The 21,831-nt window shown below is 48.8% G+C and overlaps 1 pseudogene; it reads left to right on the forward strand.

Annotated features, from left to right (window-relative positions):
- Positions 1–612: 612 nt before the first annotated feature.
- Positions 613–12,559, forward strand: LOC119095306 (PRKCA-binding protein-like; annotated as a pseudogene).
- The last annotated feature ends 9,272 nt before the right edge of the window (positions 12,560–21,831 follow it).

A 21,831-nucleotide genomic window follows, 5' to 3' on the forward strand; every position in this document is an offset into this window, starting at 1 on the left:
AAAGTTTGACCATATTTGACCCTGTTTGACCTTATTTGACCGAAAGGCCACGGCCTAAGAGACCAAAATTTCGACACAATCCATTCACGTGGAGGCCAACACGAGTTGTGAATTTGGTGTGCCTAGGTCTCTTATTTTCTGAGATTTCAGAGTGGTTAAATTGATCCCCATCCGAGCGAACGGTATTCAACCGGTCACCCGGGCGCGCGTTAAAGTCATATGGCAAAATACAGCTCCAGTCCAGTAGTAGCGGCATTGAGATGTCCTTTGCTACTGCCTATGCATTGAGAAAACTTACCTGTACCTGCATATCTAAGAAGAATCACATTTGAAAACTTTCCCGGCATTGGCGTACGAAGAGAAATTGTCCGCGTAAGCGGCGAAACACATCAAGTACTGCGGCATCTCACTTCATTTTTCCATCAGATGACATGCATTCATGCATGCTTTGCAAGAAAATATATGATTTTACCACTTCGCGCTGGATTGTAGTGAATCCTACAACCCTAACGCGTGATCCTTGCAGTACCCACCCTTGCATTGCTGGCCTCCATTTTTTGTATTCCTGTTGTCCACGCGTCCCTTCATAACGTCTTCGCCGCCCGCCGTCAGGTGTTCGACAACACTGCTGCCGGCAAGGACGGTACGCTGCAGTCGGGCGACGAGCTGATTGGCGTCAATGGCACCTCGGTCAAAGGTCGCACCAAGGTCGAGGTGGCCCGCATCATCCAGGCGGTCAAGGTTGGTGTCGATCGGTGCAGTGGGCACGATCCGATGTGTCATATGATATCAATATTTCAGCCTGATTGGCCCAGCTGACTCTACGCGGCCGTCTCATCTTCCAGAGCGACCATATTTGCAACCATTCATCGCGGGTTCACGCAGTGTTCGATGCCTAAGCCCGGTCCACTGGAAGTTCTTACATAAAGATGTGTATGTATTTGCCTGGAGGCTTTTTTGAGGTAGGTTTCTTTCCACAGCATTGCACTGAGAACACAATTTCACTGGCTCCGTCCGATTAATATGCCAATAAATGGTGTGCGAAGTTTTTGAATTTCAAAAACATTCAAGCATACGGGTTGGAACTGGGTGCAGATCTCGACGGCCTAGCGTCGCAGCGACATTAGACTAGTCAATTTTGACAAAGGAAAGAACGAATAATCGTCTTGGCAACAGCGAGAGTAGATGTGTGCAGACGATGACACACTCGTGCGCAAATCAACGAGTCCGTTTTGGACTCGTTTTGAGACGCTTTTAGACATTGATCCGAGCCATAGCGGACAAAGTAGTTGCCGACGAGCGAAAACAACTGCACGGTGTGGGTGACTAGATCGGTCAGAACTCACTAACATATTTCAAAACTGCCAGACTGGACAATAAGCCAGTGATCGGTCGAAAACGGCCATCATCGACGCATCGAATGTGACCTCGAAAACAGGGCGCTGTGGCCCAAATTGACAACTGGACCATGGTAGTACATAGGAGTATAGTCCAGTGTATTACTACCCATGTCCTTCCATTTATATATTAGGGCGTCTGGCAAAACTTGTGCGACAACTAAAAAGGTAAATAAGTGCACATTCTCAATTTCTTCGGTTGATTTGCTCGGCCTTGCCAGTCTCTTAGCCAGCTACTTTTTCAAGCAATCTGTGTGGGCGGGCGTCCGAACGTTACACAGGCGAGCCTTCATGGGGGTAACGCCGCTGATCCCCCAGGGTGACGTCACGGTCAGCTACAACAAGCTGCACGCTGACCCGAAGCAGGGCAAGTCGCTCGACATCATCCTCAAGAAGGTGAAACACCGGCTGGTGGAGAACATGAGTGCCTCCACGGCGGACGCGCTAGGTCTCTCGCGCGCCATCCTCTGCAACGACTCACTGGTGAGCACGCACGGACCCAATGAGTTTTTTGGGGGGGTGGGTGGTGGGCGTTGGAGCTCGAACAACTTCTGAAAAGGGCATATATTTTGGCGTTTTAAGTGTTTTGCCGACTTTTGGACGGTTTGTATCCCACGAACTGTATAGCAAGGACCTCTTAACAGGCTATGATGCATCATGTGATGCTGATGCGTTCGGCTAAGTTGTGACAGCCCCGCGGGGTGCACGTAATGGGTTCAGTTGACGCGTTTCATACCCGCAGGCAACAGACAACCTATTGGGATGTATAAGCGGGAGATGTGATGCTGCAGACGCAGTGTTATTGTACGCTTATTTGTGCAGCATCGTGCATTGTGTAACATATTGTGCACGATTTCTAAGCTCACCAATCTCGGGTTGTTGCAAGATGGCTGCATTAATTTCAGCACATGACTTGAATGTTTCCAAACTGTGTTTGCAGGTTAAGCGGTTGGAGGAACTAGAGCGCACTGAGAAAATGTACCACGGAGTCGTAGAGCACTTAAAGAAAGTATTGAGGGCCTTCTTTGATCTTTGTCGTATCCATAAAGGTAAGTACGTGCATTGAAAGCCCTGTGAAAGATAATTTCGGTTATGTCCTCCACACTGTGGCTTATCTTCAAAATATTCTTTGAGAACGGAAAACATATTCATAAACCTTAGGATTTTCGAGATTGTGAACGTCCCCGCATGCACAATCGCAAAACAATTCTGCCCCTGCGAGGAAATAAGTATTCGTGCAGTGTCGTTCGTGACAGATTTGCATGACTAACGTTGTTATGACTGGTCTATGCCAGTGCGCAGCTGCTTGAAAATTCATCACTGATCCTGTTAGTTTGTGTTGAACACTTGAATGCCAGACATTGAGGTGAAGTCATGCGGGATCACGTAGAGTTGATTACAGAGCAAGTAGCAATTACTGGGCGATGTAGGTGATATCTGTGTGCGTAATACAGAAGTGCTGGTGATATACGCATACATGCATATGCGTATATATATATATATATATATATATATATATATATATATATATATATATATAATATATTGTGTGTGTGTGTGTGTGTGTGTGTGTGTGTGTGTGTGTGTCTGAATAAATTGTTTCCCAATATCGGAAGAAATTGTTAAGGAGAGTGCCTATATTACTTTGTAGCGTTATATGGTCCTGCCAACATAAAAACATGATTATGCGTAACGACAATTCACGAAACATTTGTAGTCGCCGTCGATTCAAAACTGCATTGCCGCATTTCTCTTGCTCAAAATGGGTCGCCTGGTTTGATGAGCAAACTGCCTAACGCCGGCCTGGGTTTTAGCGGGCTCTGCCTCACCTCCCCCTTAAGAGCTATTTATAGGTGTCAGAGATTGCCCGTCACACAACTTAAGTGTGTCCCACACATATATCTGCCGGTTGATTGTTGGAACTTTGCCGCAGGTATAAACAGCTTCTGGCACTTTTACTTTCACTCCTTGGTTGCACCCAGTGGTGCATATTCCTCGAATTCGGGTCAAGATAGTGTCCTTTCATAGGCTAATGTCACATGCCGCTTTGGTGCACCATTCCGGAGGTGCATTGTCATTCGCCTTGAAAGTGTGCTTGTAGTAGTGTGATAACAGCGTGATGTGATGGCAGTGTAGCAGTGTGATGTATGGTGGTTGTAGTTGGTTGCGGTGGTTGTGACCGATGTTCCAGTTTGGTAGGCGCGCGCAGTTGGCAACGGAGCATTTAAACTCATAGACAGCATCGGCCTTTTTCACTGCTGAGTTATTTTTGGACAGGCTATTCGTCATGATTACACTCGATGTTTTGTGACTTTTGTTAAAAAAAATTAGCTTTCTTTTGTCTAGAAGATTTTTGGGACCATAATTTCTTGATATGAAATCACGAACAGCTTTCTATTCAGCCTTGTATGCAGTTGATAGCTTGCTCTGGTAATGCAGTTTAACGTCAGGGCTTACCATTTCTCCATCAGCTAGTTCCTCACGCAAGCGGGACTGTTTGTAAAGCTGCCGGTGGATCTGATGGTGTAAATCAGCGGGACTGTGGGTATCATTGACGGTAATGTGTCTACTTGTGTCGGAGTTCCTGATGTATGAGCGGCCGTGTCCCTCAATGTTTGAGTGTGCTGATGAGTGAGTGGTGAATGAGAGAATGAGTGCATGTGTGGTAGGATCACGCTTCCTTTATATCTATCTGGACGCTACCTAGGACCGTCCAAGCTTTGCCAGTCATTTGCCATCGTCGGGACAGTCTTGACCACACATTGCTCTCAGACCCCCCGGGCGGCACTTTTACTCACTCAGGGGCTATCTCAGACTCCCGAGGCGGCACTTTTGCTCACGCAGGGGCTATCTCAGACTCCCTAGGCGGCACTTGTGCTCACGCAGGGGCTATCTCGCTTCCTCGGGCCGGTGAATTAGAGAACTGCTCTGGTGTCATGGATGGATACCGTGCCCTCGGGAAATGCCACTGGGCCGAGGGGTCCATGCAAAGACAGACCATGCCTGTAGCCCACCGCCATTGACGCTGGTTGGTACAGCTCTGATCCTACGGCAGGGACACCAGTCTCCAGTTGCCGCCATCTCCTGGGTACGAGCCGGTCGACAAACAGCTGACTTAAGGCTTGAGCCATGGCTCTCCCACCTGCATTGGCACGCGCATAAAAACACGAAATGAGCTCATTAATGATTATTGGATTACTTTCAAGTGGCAAAGACCGTGCTAGAAAGCGAAAATTACTTTGTTTATTAAATATGCTCCTAGATACATAATTTTTTCATTGCGTCATGGAACGTTTGTATGATGTTGAAGTGCTGCCAAGCCAGCCGCGCGAAATCGCCGCCCGCGGTTTGTAGTACTCCAAAATCGCCGACAGATGGTAACACGGTGCTGAAAGTGTTTGCTGAGACAAGTAGTGTTATGTACTCGTGTTTGGCCCTTTCTCAGTGTATTCTTACATATCTATCCGTGCGGTTAGGGTGTTTATTTGTTTTCACATACTTGGTTATGGTACTAGTACGTTATTCGATCACATGTCTTACTGCTGCAATCACTTGCAATCATCCCAAGTTCTAACATTATATAGCACAAAACGCGATTGTGATTAAAACTTGCACAGATTGCTCGATATTGATGCACAACCAATGGACGTCCATAACATTAGGAAGTCGTGCACACAGATGCCAGATTTGAACGGCTCGACGATTATAATATGTTTGGCCTTGAACACCGCATGACCTGTAGGATGGCAGGATTTCAATTGCGTTGCTATGGCGTTTTGCATGCCTGAATGGCCTTGAAATAGTCCGCGCAGAGTATCTCTGCACATTTTCGCCGGCGTGTAGCTCGGAAACTCGAGGGTGCTGGATCATAAGGAGGGGAAGGCTATGAACTGCACCGAATGATCTTTAAAATGGCTGTTTCAGTTGAAACCCCCCCATACAGACGTGGAGCACTCCCTTTAATCGCCTGCCCACTTCACATGAGCGGTTTCCGGCGACACAAGCGCTGTTATTGGTTCCCGATGAGATATACCCGTTTTTCAATGGCAGTGTTCGGCGAATCGAAACCGCGCTGACTGGCTGCCCGTGACGTTAGCTTATCTCCCATTGGCAGCATTTGGCGACACGTTTGCCGTGATTGGCGCCACGGGAGCCGCAGCCACAGGCCAGTGAAGGTGTTCTCCAGCTTCGGCGACGCCCATCGCCACCATGGAGAAGAACGGCGTCAAGCTACTGCGCACGCTGAAGCCGGTGGGCATGAGCATAGAGCTGCACGGCTTTGGATGCTCCTTGTTTTCTCATAGTTGGTGTGGGCTTCCCTGCAATTAACCTTAATCACGGATAAATTCGTTGACAGCACCCGTAACTAACTTTAACTATGAGTTTCAAGGAATATTGGTATTCGGCTTTTCATGGAAGATTGTCAATCTCAGTTCGTGTCGTTTGCGTGTGTCGTAATTCAGATATTCTTGCAATGGAAATAAAGATGTGAACGCAGCGAGTGTTCTCTGCCATCAGCATGATGGCAGCGTTACATTTAGGCTTTTTAGACTCGGGGCTCTAATGAATTTTGGTCTTTCGTTCATAAGCGCTAAACGTGCATTGGAACAACACACGAAGCCTCCTCTCTTACCGTATGCCGTCATCATATAAGCCTCCTTTCTCAACATATGCCATCATCACATGTTACCCTCTCTCTTACCGTATGCAACCATCACGTGTTTGCCTTTCTCTCGCCGTATGCTATCATCACATGTTGCCTTCTTTCTCCCCGTATGCCATCAGCATATGTTGCCTTCTCTCTCGCCGTATGCCATCATCACGCCGATGCAGCATAGGGGCTCAGCGCATCGCCGTTATCTCCCAGTGCAATCTTAGCTGGGGCGTTTTTCCTATGCATGTACTGAATATATATATATATGCATGTGTGTGTGTGTGTGGTGTGTGTGTGTGTGTGTGTGTGTGTGTGTGGTGTGGTGTGTGTGTGTGTGTGTGTGTGTGGTGTGTGTGTGTGTGTGTGTGTGTGTGTGTGTGTGTGTGTGTGTGTGTGTGTGTGTGTGTGTGTGTGTGTGTGGTGTGTGGTGTGTGTGTGTGTGTGTGTGTGTGTGTGTGTGTGTGTGTGTGTGTGTGTGTGTGTGTGTGTGTGTGTGTGTGTGTGTGTGTGGTGTGTGTGGTGTGTGGTGTGTTGTGTGTGTGTGTGTGTGTGTGTGTGTGGTGTGTGTGTGTGTGTGTGTGTGTGTTATATTCGTTTTAAAACATCCAGCTTTCTATTATGTTTTTCAAATGTCTGCAATGCCACTAGTCTGTGGGTTTATTCTTTGTCTGCGATATTCAGGCTGTCACATACTCGCTTCAAGACTAGCACGCAATCTTGCAATGATGAACCTCATCGGGGTCTGTACTAAAACGATGCCTTGACATCTCTTTTAAGTACTGTCTGCCCTTTGGGGACAGGGGTTTTCGTTAATATCCGCAAGCGGCATTAACCCCCAATTCTGCTGCGATCTGCGTACCAACATTCCAGATGACCCGCTGGTGTATTTCAGATTCTGAGCGATCTCGGCACCTACCTACACAAGGCCATCCCGGATACACGGCTGACCATCCAGAATACCTGGACACCAAGTTTGAGTATCTGAGCTTCTGCTTGAAAGTCAAGGTGATGCTGACTTTGACGCTCAGGATAGACTGCAGGCGAGAGGATAGACACGATCTGCATTGCCGCGTTTTCCGTACACCGTTCAGCGTGCCGCTTGTGCGAACTTCACACAGGGTCTAGTTCGCAGTCCGTTGTAGCTTTACGCCACGCCAAGGTCTGGTTGTCAACTCTATTATGAATATGTCTTGGGCTTACGTGATCGAAGATGCTGGGATTTCTTATACAGCTTCTAATCTTTCTAAGCAAGACCAATTGATCATTTGCCCAGCAAGCCCCAGGATATGACCACTTCGTTGGTGCAGATGGTGGGCTCTGAATCCGGTAGGCTTTTCCCCGACCGACTCCTAGCCGGGAAATGGCAGCAATTGGTCAGCGATCTCCCTGCCGTGGGAATAAAGCTGTGCCAACCACGCGGTCTCGCTCTAGCTGCCGTGGCAGTCCTCTGCCCATCGGGCCCGAAAAAACTGGATTGGCCCGCTGTAGGTAGAGGTGGTTTCGACGGACGTCCTCTCGGCCAGCGCGCGGTGAAGACTGTCCCATAACGATGTCGCATTTGTTTTATTTACCCCCAACCGTGTCATCTACACACCTATTGGTGGCCGAGCTCTAACCAACTGACCGCGGACCAAACCGCCCCTGCTAGTCTCACCCTTAACCAGCTGTGCTCTGTCAGTCCCATCCTCGCGCATATGATCTCTGACACTCTTCTAACAGCTGATCAGCCAGTCTCGGACCAAATGAACAGCTGACCCGTAACTAGTTGGCCTTTACCAGCTAACCTTTGGTCTCCTGTCATGTGACAAACTGACCCCTGATCAGCTTACCTTTATTAAATTATCTTTGATCAAATAATTTCTGATTAGACATCTTTGATAGGTAACTTTTGACAGGTAACCTCTGATAAGGTAGCTTCCGTCTGAAGTTAAACGTCTGACGTCTGACGTCTGAAAATCTGAAATATGATCACTCTATTTCTGACTATTGGCTATATGACATAAAGCCGCCTAAACCCTCGCTCATATGACTGCTGCCAACCTGATTTCTGACCAACTGACCTCTGATTATTTGACCTCTGACCATATGACCCTGACTAGTCGACCACTGATCAGCTGACCTTGGACTAGTTGGTCATCTCACCTTTGATCTGATGACCTCTAACCTCTGCCCACCTCACCTCTGACCAGACCATCTCTGTTCATCTGATCCCTGAGCGGCTAGCCCCTAACTGACTGACCTCTGACCTCACCCACCTTTGACCAGTTGGCCCATGACCTGACCGCAGGAGATGGACGACGAGGAGTACAGCTACGCCGCGCTGCAGGAGCCCATGTACCGCGTGGAGACGGGCAACTACGAGTACCGACTAGTGTTACGCTGCCGCCAAGATGCCCAGGGCCAGGTCAGGCTGGAACGGGTGCGGGTGCACGCAGGACAATGGACGGTGCGGTGGTTGCTAAAGCTTGCTTACCAACCGGAAATCAGTGTCTGCCTTTCCCGAACGATGATTGCAGAATTAGGGGGTTGAGGGGGAGGGGAAGTACTACGCGCAGCCTACTAGAGCATGATGCGCCCTACAGCCTTGGTTTATTCTGATTATTTTGAGTGCAGCCTACTGCTTGCTTGCCCAGTAGTAACTTTATTTATCTCGTTGTGCGCGGACTTTGACTATATTTAGATCGAGTTTCTGATGTCTTCAGAGCTTCCCATGACAGTGATGCGAGGTTCTAAAATCATAGTGCATAAAATCTGGCCGGGGTCCTGCGGTAACGCTGACTTCGGCGTGTTCTGGATGTGTGCTGCCATTATCTGCCGGCGCGCTCTGGATGTTTTGCTGCCAGTATCTGCCTCCATATCTGTGCTTGTCATCACACACGGCAGCCCAGGGGGACGTGCGGCCATTCGGTATAGCTAGATACCGAAGTTCATGTGTCTCAGCCTCAACGCATACCGAGGTACATAGACGTGACGGCACTCGTCTCGCACCGACTGTGATATGACGTCATTCGGCGTCGTCACCGGCTTTGAGATGGCTCCCTCCGACCTTTGCCCAGGTTCGCTCGGCTCCGGTCGGATGTGCTGGTCAAACTGGAGCTGCTGGATCAAAAGCACGTGCAGGACATCGTGTACCAGCTGCAGGTGGGCGCGGCGGAGCGCAGCGTTACTCAGCGCGCACGCAGATGGTGGTCCGTTCCCTTCTGGCTGTTGCTAGGGAGCAAATATGTCTGACGACAGTGCTCTGAGCATATGTGAACGGTGACATGTCTGGACGCGCGTACCCTGCCCCTGTCGTGGGGTGAACATTGGCTAGACGGTACGTGTGCCCCTCCCTGTCGCTGCTATCAGACGCGTTGTGGTGTTTTTGAAGGAAATGACATCGAAATAGTCAGGTATACAGCATTGGATGATCATAACTTGAGTTATCCCAGCGTGGGGTTGCTGCGTTTCGTGATTGGAGCGCTGACTCTGCGTGTGACCTCCAGACTCACTGACATGTTTAAGTGATGTGTCAACATCGCTCAACCTCGCGTGCCACCTGAGCTCCATCCCGCTGTCGTCCACATCTCTGTCACACCTCTTAGTCGTCCCACGTCACACCTCCCTGCCGTCCCACGTCACACCTCCCTGTCGTCCCACGTCACACCTCTCTGTCGTCCCACGTCACACCTCCCTGTCGTCCCACGTCACACCCCCTTGTCGTCCCACGTCACACCTCCCTGTCGTCCCACGTCACACCTCCCTGTCGTCCCACGTCACACCTCTCTGTCGTCCCACGTCACACCTCTCTGTCGTCCCACGTCACACCTCTCTGTCGTCCCACGTCACACCTCCCTGTCGTCCCACGTCACACCTCTCTGTCGTCCCACGTCACACCTCTCTGTCGTCCCACGTCACACCTTCCTGTCGTCCCACGTCACACCTCCCTGTCGTCCCACGTCACACCTCCCTGTCGTCCCACGTCACACCTCCCTGTCGTCCCACGTCACACCTCCCTGTCGTCCCACGTCACGCCTCCCTGTCGTCCCACATCACACCTCTCTGTCGTCCCACGTCACACCTCTCTGTCGTCCCACGTCACACCTCTCTGTCGTCCCACGTCACACCTCCCTGTCGTCCCACGTCACACCTCCCTGTCGTCCCACATCACACCTCTCTGTCGTCCCACGTCACACCTCCCTGTCGTCCCACGTCACACCTCTCTGTCGTCCCACGTCACACCTCCCTGTCGTCCCACGTCACACCTCTCTGTCGTCCCACGTCACACCTCCCTGTCGTCCCACGTCACACCTCTCTGTCGTCCCACGTCACACCTCTCTGTCGTCCCACGTCACACCTCCCTGTCGTCCCACGTCACACCCCCCTGTCGTCCCACGTCACACCTCCCTGCTGTCCCACGTCACACCTCCCTGTCGTCCCACGTCACACCCCCCTGTCGTCCCACGTCACACCTCTCTGTCGTCCCACGTCACACCTCTCTGTCGTCCCACGTCACACCTCCCTGTCGTCCCACGTCACACCCCCCTGTCGTCCCACGTCACACCTCTCTGTCGTCCCACGTCACACCTCTCTGTCGTCTCACCTCACATCTCACCGTCGTCACACGTCACATCTCTCTGTTGTGTCACGTCACATCCCACTGTCGTCTCATGTTACATCTCACTGCCGCCTCATGTCACATCTCATTGCCGCCTCATGTCACTCACTGCCGTGTGACTTCACATCTCACTGCCGCCTCATGTCACATCTCACTGCCGTCTGACTTCACATCTCACTGCCGCCTCATGTCACATCTCACTGCCGTATCATGTTACATCTCACTGCCGCCTCATGTCACATCTCACTGCCGTCTCACGTCACATCTCACCGCAGCGACTGATCAGCGGATTCGCCAGCTACCATTCGGAATGTTACGACCTGATGAAGGAGCACCAGTACTTCCCGATCGAGGTCGACCTGTCTCGATCGGCCTTCCAGTACGGGACGCCCAGCACCTTCCAGGTAAGCGCACAGCCGCCGCGACCCGGCCCCACATCTGCTGTATGGCAGTGTCCTGTGTCGCAGTCGTGTGAAATATGTACGAACGTGTCGGAATCCAAGCCCATTTTGGTCAGTTCAGAACGGCAGGTTGGTCACATCCTGTACGTTTCGCACTGTACACTCCGAAGCGTAAGCTTCGGAGACTTTGTATAAAAATATCATGCATTTCCTTACATTGTGGTTTGCCCTACCTCCATAACCATAGCTATCATACTTACCGCCGCTTTCGGCACTCTGTTATCAGCCTTGCTTCGTTGTGTCCGATCGTAGCTTGCCTATGCGAGTACGAAATAAAGACGAACTTCCCGTGTGTGCCTCCACCCCAGCAAGGATGGCGTCATCAGGAGAGGAGAGGGGAGATCATATGTATGTGCTCACCTTGAAATTGTACCAAGCCCTCGAAAGTCATGGCACGTCTAGCGTGCATTTCAGTGGCGGTGTCAGTATCAAGAAGGAGAGCTGCAACATCACTGGGCGCACCTAGCTTTTGGTAAACATCTCGCGATGTTTGGTCTTGTTTGTTTGGTTTATGCACCCTGTCTCTAACACTGTGTTGACTGTCCCTTCCGCAGCAGGACGGACTGGACGAAGAGGGCCTCGACGAGGATGATGACCACCTGCTGGAAGTTGCAGAGGAAGTGACTGAAGCCAACAAGCCGACGCCTGTTGAACCGGAACAAGACTTGTTGGGAAGTTTTTAGACCAGGTTAGGTCGGTTTCTTGAGTGACGCCAGCTGTTGCGACAGCCGACCAATAAACACTGCGAATGGTGGCTGTGTGGCGCGTCTGGTCACAGGCAGAATTTCCCACATGCTCCTTCTTGGTGTCATGCCCGGAACTTTCAGCGTCTTCTTTCAAGAGCATTGATGGAATGTGAAACAATCAATTCAAGGAGACTGTTACCGTCACTCACGGGCTGGCGACATGTGACGCAAAGTGCGTTTGGATATTGGGTGTCTTGCGTTTGTTTTCATGATGTGCCGAGCCGGAGCCTGCTCGGGCGCCGTCGTTTGTTTTCATGATGTGCCGAGCCGGAGCCTCCTCGGGTGCCGTCGTTTTGGTCGACGGTGCGGAAAGCGGAAATTTTCTTGGCTGCCTCAGAAGAAGAAGAGAACGGGTGTGGGTTGTGAGCATGTAGCTCATGACAAACCATCATAATGACAAATCATGATACGATTATGACATACAGCATGACGACATAACGTAAGATGTGAGCGATGATTTGTCTGTTGGTGCTGACAGGACCACTGCCGATGGAAAACTATATATCTGATTATCTAAGCCTTGTTTATTAGCCTAAGCCTTCAGAACGCGGAGATAGTTAAGCTATCGTTTTCAACATGCATGACATGTCACGATATACCTGTAAGGCATATAGGCATAACGGAGGAAGATATACGTGCGTGAAATCATGACATATGTAGATCTACTGTCTGAGCCTATTGTGCAATAAAGAAGTATTACAAGAGCCCCATAACACTCACACACCTCAAATATGGGATGCAGATATAGTTAAGTCATTGTGTTTGTGCTCTGCAATTCGGCCTTAAGCTTCAAAGAAAATTTGGTTCGCTCGGAATGACGTACTTTTAAGAATAAAGCAGCCCCGGAAAGACGACAACCACGTTAATTAACCCGCGCCCAATTAGATGTAAGTGAGCAGATTCTGCCAGTTGTTATTTTTGAGGTAATTTAGAAGGCAATAAATAGGTAAATAGCAAACTTTTGGCATGCATCGTAGATGCGTCCCCTACTTTACCGGTGTGGAGAAATGTATTGTGTCACATGTTACGAGAAAATGATGTTTAAATGAGCCAGTCGAAGCGAAACGTAGTTTTTGAGCAAGCTGCCTGAAGCGATATATTAAACGAAGGGAAATTATATGATTTACAAGACCATTGTCTCCTGATTCAAACACTGGATTCAAACTGCTCTCTACTATTCATTGTTCCTCCGAACAATGAGATTTGCTGCTTTTACAAAACTTCAAATAAACATTTTCAGTTATTTCAAAAATCCAACGCACATATAGCGTTGTTTCAAGTGTCAAGTCAGTATCTTTACGAATACATTTTTAGAAATACAACCTTGGATATATCAAAATCCCTGGGTGGATTAATGTGGCTAGCTGAATTTGACCATATTTGAACTGCCAAATGACCGGAATGCACATTGATAAGCATTCACACTGCACTGTTTTGCAATAAATAGTTTGGAATTCATGCTACATGACCAAGTGCTAATATTTCAAATGTTGTTACATGACCTGACTCTGACCTGAACTCAATTCACCCCCAAAAAATGATTTCAATACACATCAAGGAGCATTTCCAGTGCATTTCACCCTAAAATAGTATGAAAACATGCGTGCATAACGAACCTGGAAGATCATATGTCGACGCTCTTTGACGTGACCTTGACCTTTATGTGTAATGGGGTTATATCTCAATTAAGCTACTCTCTTAATACCTTTTCCTGGCTTTGAGATATTTTCTTTGAGGAAAATAATATCGCGGTTTGTTGGAGTAAATTCACGTCATGCCAAGACCGCCATGTCCCCCCCCCCCAAAGTTAACGTAAAAAAGTTCAGAGGTCGGACTTGATCTGCCAGTGACCTCGACCCTCATCTTGAATTCAAACTGACACTTAAGTGCGTGCTTTATAACTGCCTCCTAGAGACTTTTCATTACCGCACGATGCGCTGGAATAGGACAGCTAGTTCGGGAAAAAGCCAGGGGGGGGGGGGGGCGTAGCAAAATATGGCCATTACTCGGTAGTGGGACCTGGTTCGGCTTCCGACGCCATTGGGTTGGGTTACTTCGCATCATCTTCCCATTTATCATATTTTGTATTATAGCACAGCTGAATAGCTCTAGGTAAACTGGCACCATATGAATGACATTTATCAGGAATCCGCCATGCGACTGGTGAATCCGCCAATTATGGAAAAGGCGAGCGCTGTAAACATTGGGAGGGAACCTCGAATGTGAGTGAGCTGCATTGTCATTGTTCTCGTATTGACTCTGTTTTCATGGGCCAAACAAAACTATTTCTTTCGGAGGCTGCAGCTGCATCCCAAACTATTGTGGGCATTCAAACTGTTGAAGTATTCTGAAATTTCTCTTGATTTCTCTTAAAATTTATTGAGCGTCGTTCATCAAAATTTCGCTATCCCCAAGTCAACCAGCAGTGCGCGGTACCTCCAGACACGGTTTTTGAGAGACACGTTAGGACGCATCACGGTCTGCGTAAGATGAGTGTGCTGGACGTGGTTCTTTGACTAAAACCAGCCGACTTTTGACCGGAATGAGTTACTGTACGGTCTGTTGCATCACCAACTCCCGTATTTAGGTAATGTGTGATGCTTACGTGACTGCCAGGATGAAATCCAAGAGCATGAGGGTTTTTGATTTGAGAACCTCTTGAGGTGTCCACATAGGTTACGCTGACCTACGTATGAAGGCAATCAAAAATGGAAGAAAGCACTGGTTAAAAGCGAAGGCTATCTTTAACATGCTATTTTGTTATTTATTTACACTATGCGGATAAATAAAACATTTATGTCTCACACAGCACGCATCATAGATTTTTCAGCTAGTTACAGTGGCTCGCTCTCAGTTCGCACGGTGCATGGACTACAAGTCCACTAGCAGCGATTTCCGACGCGACAAAAAATCGAACGGGCGGAATGAAAAACTGCAAAATGCCGGTATGGAAGAACTGTGACGTGCCAGAAATGTCAATTGCTAAATGGTTATTTGCGCAATGGTGGCACACCAAAAACTTGACATGCCGGAAAAGCGAACGGCTAAATGAGAAACTGTTGAATGACGACATTTTAAAAAGCTGACATTCCAAATCAGAGAATGACCAAATGGCGAGTTTCTTTGAGGCCATGTTTGAATAAATGGCGGCACGGGAAAACTGCTTTATCCAAAGAGACAAAAAACAATATCAAAAGCTCGAATAGTATGCGTAAAAGCCCCACGTTCCACACAACTGCATGGACGAGCAATAACTGTTCCTATCTTTCATAACGGACGCGTCCAGTACGACTGTCCGGCATCTTTTGGCAAATGGTTCGCGTTTCTTTCCTTCTGCGGGAACAAAGAACCGACATTTTTTGTTCGCATCTTCATCTCATAGATGTGCAGATGCATATCAAACATCTGTCGGTAGAATATATGCGCAAGGACTGGTTTGGGACATATACGAACCGGAACATATTGTTATGATGGGCGCGCTCGATTTAATCCCGAGCAGACCAAAGGCGTTTAACCAAAATGGGGTATATTAATCACACGAGTATATAGGCATGAAGTCGTCAAAATTTCCTACACCGCTTAGACCACGTTCGATACGAATACACGGCGGCTATAATTCCCAGGGGATGTGGCAGTCGTCGGAAACAACAACGGCCACTAAAGATGTGTCAACATCGTGAATAACATTGTTGACAAGAACACGCTGACGTCGGGTATATCGACGATAGCGGAAGGTAGAAGAACCGGCGTCGGAGTCAAAGGGAACGGAGGGAGAGGAGCCAGCTACGTCGTGGATGTCAACGAGAGCTGAGGGTAGCAGTACCGGAGCGGCAGTCAAAGGAAGCGGAGGGAAAGGAGCCAGCTACGTCGTGAATATCAACGAGAGCTGACTACCTTCCCCGGCGCCGCCCGGACCACCACTGACCCACCGCCGACCCCCGACCCCGACCCCAGGCGTGACCTACTCCCCGGCCCGTGATTGGCCGGGTCACGTGACCACGTAGCTTCGAGAACAGACGCGAAAATAAAAGGTCTCCCTACAAAAGAAAGGCCGCCGCCCTTGAGAACCGAACCCAACACGAAATGCTCGTGTTGGGTTCGCTAAGCGCTCACAACGCAGGCGCGCTAAACCACTGCGCCACCAGGACGGTGATCACCCTTGGCAGGACAGAGGGCAATTAATCACGTACACGACAATATGCAGAGGATGAAGGGCGCCCACAGCGCTATATGGTCATAAATACCTAGCGGCCGGCCGGCGCCGCTTGGTTATGGCGATTAAAGGAAGCGTTCTACATTTGTATGGGCTCAAGCTGAAATCGCCGTTTTGGAAATTTCGGTGCAGTTCACAGCCTTGTCCCTCTCTAGATGTAGAACCCACTAGCTTCTGAGCTTATCACACGCGGAGACGAACAAACTTTTCGTGCAGCCTATTCCAAGGTCATTCAGACAAGCATAATGATATAGCAATGCCATTCAAAATGCTGCTACCTCATAGGCCAGGCGACGTTCGAGGCCAAAAAGCATGCCATCGGCGAGCCGTTCAGATCTGGCGCTCGTGAGCACGACTTCCCGGTCACCATCTCCATTACGATTTCCCAATCAATGGTGAGCGTGTTCTGCATGTTTCAATCACGTAAGAAGTTCGAGATGATTGGCAGTTATGATGGAAATAAGATTTGGCATTGACTGAGTTCAGAATGATGTCCTAACCAAATATGAGAGCATAGGTAAACATCTAAAACTCACGGATAAATATGTATGACCGCCGCTTCTTGAACCGCACATCAATATCGCCTTTATCATTTTCACTCGTTCGTAAACTGACATATTCAACTACTTTGTTGTTGTCTTGTAGATGTATTTGTTGAACAGCAATGGATCTCACTGCATTGTGCAAATGCGCATTGATTTTTGGCTTTCTGTAACGACCCATCTTTGGCACCAACATAAAACAAAACGGGCATAGGGAGGGACAGCCCGCCCCGTCGGCTGCCCGGACCTGGGCCGTTTGCACCCGGCGTTGCAGTCTTTACGGATCTCGGGGCATCGGCCTCCGCAGTCAACACTCGGTGATCATCAATGAGAGGATGCAAAAGACCACATATCGGACAGAAGTACTTTCGAATGCGTGCTTAAATCAATTCTACGTGAAGAAGAAAGCCCTGACAATACCTGTCACCAGTGCACCTGGCATATTCATACTCGCAGTGGATTAGCACACCCAGAGCCACAAACTCGTCACGTAATGACGCAATCTGTTTTGTAAGCGTTGTTCTAGCTGCTAATCGTTTCAGAAAATCAGCTTCGAAGTTTCAGCGGTGGGATGTTCTGGTCTCCAGCTGGAGAGATACTCCTATCCCCGCCATACGCCATACGCCATTCCGTTTCCTGTGCGGCAGGCTCTATGGCCGAGGCGTCTGACGCATTATCGACGCAGGGGCCTTCACTGACGCAAATACTACTCCCTTACCGGCGCATGCTGTCCGAGTCCATGAAATGGCACAGAAATCCTTTTTGAGCAATCGATCCGTTTAAAGCAGCACGGAGGGGCTCTTTTTCGGTACTGGGGCCTATGACTGATGCAGGGTCATTCCACTGGGGCCTCTGACTGATGAAGGGCCATTCCACTGTCTTAATGTGAATGTGAACATTCGCATAGTAATTTGTCATATGTCCCTTCATTTTCAACAGGGCCCGACCAACGCTAAAGCCAGGAGGCCCTTTGCTATCCAGGGCCACTCGGGGTATGATGTTGGCGCTATTGGAAGTTGGTAACTTTTGAAAATGAAGGTTGTGTTTTTCCAAAATGAAGGCTTCGGTCCGCTTTCACCATGCTGTTCTGGTGTCCTGAGAGGGTGCCAAAACCTCACGGGTAGCCTAAAGGAGGGTCGTGGCCCCGCACTCCCCTGTAGATGCGCCATCGACGACCTGACACACGCAGGAAACGGGCCGACCGATTGCGTTCTTACTCCATCACATGCTCCAAGCTTCCAGTATGCCAAAGATGAACTCCAAGACACTTCCTGATCGGCGGCAATGACGTGGGGATGCCAGGCTCTCGCGTGCGTACCGCAGGCCATCCAGGGCATATCTATAACACGAGTGAGCAGTTGCCAAATTGCCCGAAGGGTGGAAGGGTAAAAGTGGACATTACACGGTGTTCCGGGTCGCGTGTGTCTAACACATCCCGTTATTTGACAGGCCCATCGAATGCGTAGGGGAAGCATACTCACGCGTGCGGATTCTGGCCCTGATCCTGAGCGAGCCAGGCCACAGGAGGTGCAGGGAGGCACGCCCGCGCGTGTGGCTTCTGACTCTGATCCTGAGCGACAAGAGGCGCAAGGGAGGCAAGCCCGCGCGAGCGGCTTATAACCCTGATCCTGAGCGAGCCAGGCCACAAGAGGTGCAGGGGAGGCACGCTCGCGCGTGCGGCTTCCGATCCTGATCCTAAGCGAGCCAAGCCACAAAAGGCGCAGGGGGTGGGGGCACGCCCGCGCGTGCGGCTTCCGACCCTGATCCTAAGCGAGCCAGGCTACAAGAGGCGCAAGGAGGGCATGCCCGCGCGTGCGGCTTCTGAGCCTGATCCCGAGCGAGCCAGGCCACAAGAGGCGCAGGGGAGGCAAGCCTGCGCGTGCGGCTTCCGACCTTGATCTTGAGCGAGCCAGGCCACAAGAGACATGCGCATCAGTAACATTTAAATTCAGGGACCTTGCGCGTCAAAATGCGCATGTGCGATGCCTCCACCGAACGTCCGCTCAACCCGCACAGCAGCAATCACACGGGGGGTACATATCACTTGCACGTGCATCGCTAGCACATTGCACCCTGCATCCAATGCTACCTAGCTGGAAATAATGCTTTGTCAACCTGCTATCACGCACAGTTTCCTTTTCAAATAGGGGGCTCGCAGTCCCTCTAACTTGGGCTCCAGCGCCCCAACCTCTGAGAGAGACCTGGGCCAAATCCGGAGCAAACCCAACTGTTAACAAACTTGAGCGTTAACTTTCATAATATTTCATGTTTCAGCAACCGTAACTCATTTTCCGGAACCACGCCCATGACCGTACAATACTAAAAATAGTGCGAAACCATAGCGCGAGACATCCGCCATCCGAATATTAGAGATGCAGAATACGTGCGAGCCTTCAACGCACATCAACCTACTCGGTTGTTTACTTGCCACGGCGGCTGACGCGCCGTCGGCGACCCTCCGCGCATCAAATTTGACGTTCGTAGCGCCACGCGTTAGTGACATGAAAATGTTCGAGTGTAAGTCACAAATGCCACATGCCCCATACGGCTACGATATAGTAATATTTCGAGAAGTCATTGCGCTGTGTGTGCAACGACACGACTTTAGCTTGAACAAAACGAGCCCGGGAACGAAAAACAATCGGAAATTAAGTGCCATATGATCAAAAAGTATAACAAATTGGAAGGGATGATAATGATAGATAAATCAAAATGAAATAAGAATCGGAATTTAATTAGAATTCAGGTATACAATTGTGGAGATACAGTGACGAAGGCGTGATCGCAGATCCGCCATGTCTGCGTTGCCCGCGTTGCCCTTGAGTTCCAGACTCCGGTTGCGACGTCGTGCGTAATTACGCATTGCAAGGGAGGTCCCGCACGAGGGTCCCACGAACGGAGGAGCTCGAACGTGCAGGTACACTTGTGTCCTGAGTATCGCATATCTGGTTCGGTGTGTTCTGCTGTACTGCTTATTGTCTTTGACTGCCGTTAAATGTTTATGGGCGTGTATGACTGCTTCAGAGAAGTCGCGTGGGGTGGCTATTGGTCATTATGGTTGTTCTTCTTTCCATTCTTTGTCCGTATGGTCCATCTTAAATTTTCATGAAGGATTGTCAGGAACCTTGAATTTCAGTACTCTGGCCCACCACTCGTGGCCTTACCAGCTCCCTGCACCTTTAGCTGAGTTGACAAACAGGTTGGATTGTCGAGAGCTGTGATGCATCTCTGTATTTTTGTGTTTTGCTCCCCTCAGATGTTAAAATGCCAGTTGATTGTGTGGGTAGCAAGGGCAATTTATACTCCATAGATACATGCCCATCAACCAGGTGTTGGGTACTGCCATATCTCATATTACTGTAGCACTCTTGAGGACTATAATGTTCAGTGATTTCCAAATGTCAAGGAGTAGAGGCCAGGCCTGTATCCTCCAAAAAACTGGATGGCATGGCATTATATCTTGGTTTGCAGCAAACAAATTGTATATTGAAGGCATTAGTCCTAACTTGGCTCTCAGTTTATGCTCCTATCAGTGCACTCTTAAGCCCACGGCAGCTGGTACTTGTTGCTTACCATGGATAAACAGGATGGTGCTAGGAGGCATAATTGAATGGAAATCAGGAAAAAATAGTGGATGCTGGCAAAAGCTCAGTGTAGGTCAGCTTGTAAGCCTAAGAATCAAATGAAAAGGAAATAGAGAAGTATACTAAATTTAGTTGGTGAAAAAGTCAGTGTATCACACTCCATATGAAACAAGATCATAGTGTTGGCCACATATGTTTGTTTGGCATCTTGCTTGCTGAGGATGTGGAAAATTATCCATCAACTATAAACTGACTATTTTGGGTTGGAACACACCATGAAAGCAGTCTGCTTATACCAGCCCACAAATAGTGGTTGGTTCACAGCTGGGGAGTTTGATAGTTTGATGAGTTTGATGGTTTGTGGTGGTTGTTGTGTTGGTGCTGTATGCCACAAAGTAAGTGCTTTTAATGAACTTGGAGGAAAATCCAGGGCCCAAGTGGTGCATGCAGGACTGCACCATGTACCCTACATATTGCATTTGGGATACAAATAACAAACTGTCCACACCATGCTGTCATTATAATTTGCCTATGCTAGGTAGTTGAAGTAGGTATGAGACAATGATAGTTTAACTAAGGATGAGTTGTGCTATCTGAGAACAAAAAGGCATAAAGCACCATCAGATAAAATAGCATTTAAGCCATCTGGCCCCTGGGTGGCAGTCATGAAAAGTGCAAAATTGAGTTTTATGCACATAGACATCAGAGATACATTGAAGCAATGTTTGAAGTGCACAATGGTTTAAGTCCAGATACCGTTGTTGGCATTTGCCATGCTGAGACAGGCTTGGAAGTTCAAACCAGCCAAGAACATTATATGTACCAAAATGGGAGTTGCATCCATGATTATATGCAGTGTCCCGACAGACCATCCGGGGTGGGCACACACTGGTCCAACCTGCTGCTGTAGCATCTGCCAAGGCCATATGTCAAGATGAGAGCATCAACTTGGAATTGACTTGGAACTGAATAAATGGAGGATTTCTCAGACAACATAGAGTTCCATCCCATTTAAGCAATGTTCTGTTTGAAGTTGCAAACATCAAGTACCAGTGCATCAGACCAGGTTGAGTTGTGATGGTCATTGATGGGAGATGGGCAGATCACAACCTTTTTGGGGGTTATGTTGGCAAGTTACACTTGAAAAATAGCTTAAGAGGGAGATTATCAATAAATTTGTGCAATACAGAAGTTATTTGTTTGTAGGAGGCTACTAAGTCTTGGGATGCTGTTTAGTCCAGAGTCAAATGTTTCCTATCTGTTGATAACAAAAAGAACAAAATGCACAAGTGCATAGAAGTATGCCTCTAGTGTCCAACAGTTGCTACAGAGCCCTAACTACTTCAAAGTTGCTTGTGTCTCAGCAGATATGTAGTCTCTTGGCATGTTTTGTGTTTTATTAACTGAACAAATTTCATCCTTAGCCCTGGCCTGCTGTCACCCTACTTTGAACATGGAACAGATGTGTGATGTGTGGTGTCACCAAATGCAGGCAAGCTGTTCTGATTGGTGTTTTTTGTGATAAGTATTGTTATTGCAGGAGTAATGGAATGTGAAGATAGTGCATGTGTCAGAGTTAAAGCAGTGAAACCACAAAAAATATTGCTCAGTCACTGTGGCTAATGTCACTTATGATG

The sequence above is a fragment of the Pollicipes pollicipes genome, unplaced genomic scaffold (assembly GCF_011947565.3).
Source record: "Pollicipes pollicipes isolate AB1234 unplaced genomic scaffold, Ppol_2.1 Scaffold_4219;HRSCAF=4965_pilon_pilon_pilon, whole genome shotgun sequence".
In the NCBI taxonomy this organism is placed as follows: Eukaryota; Metazoa; Arthropoda; class Thecostraca; order Pollicipedomorpha; family Pollicipedidae; genus Pollicipes; species Pollicipes pollicipes.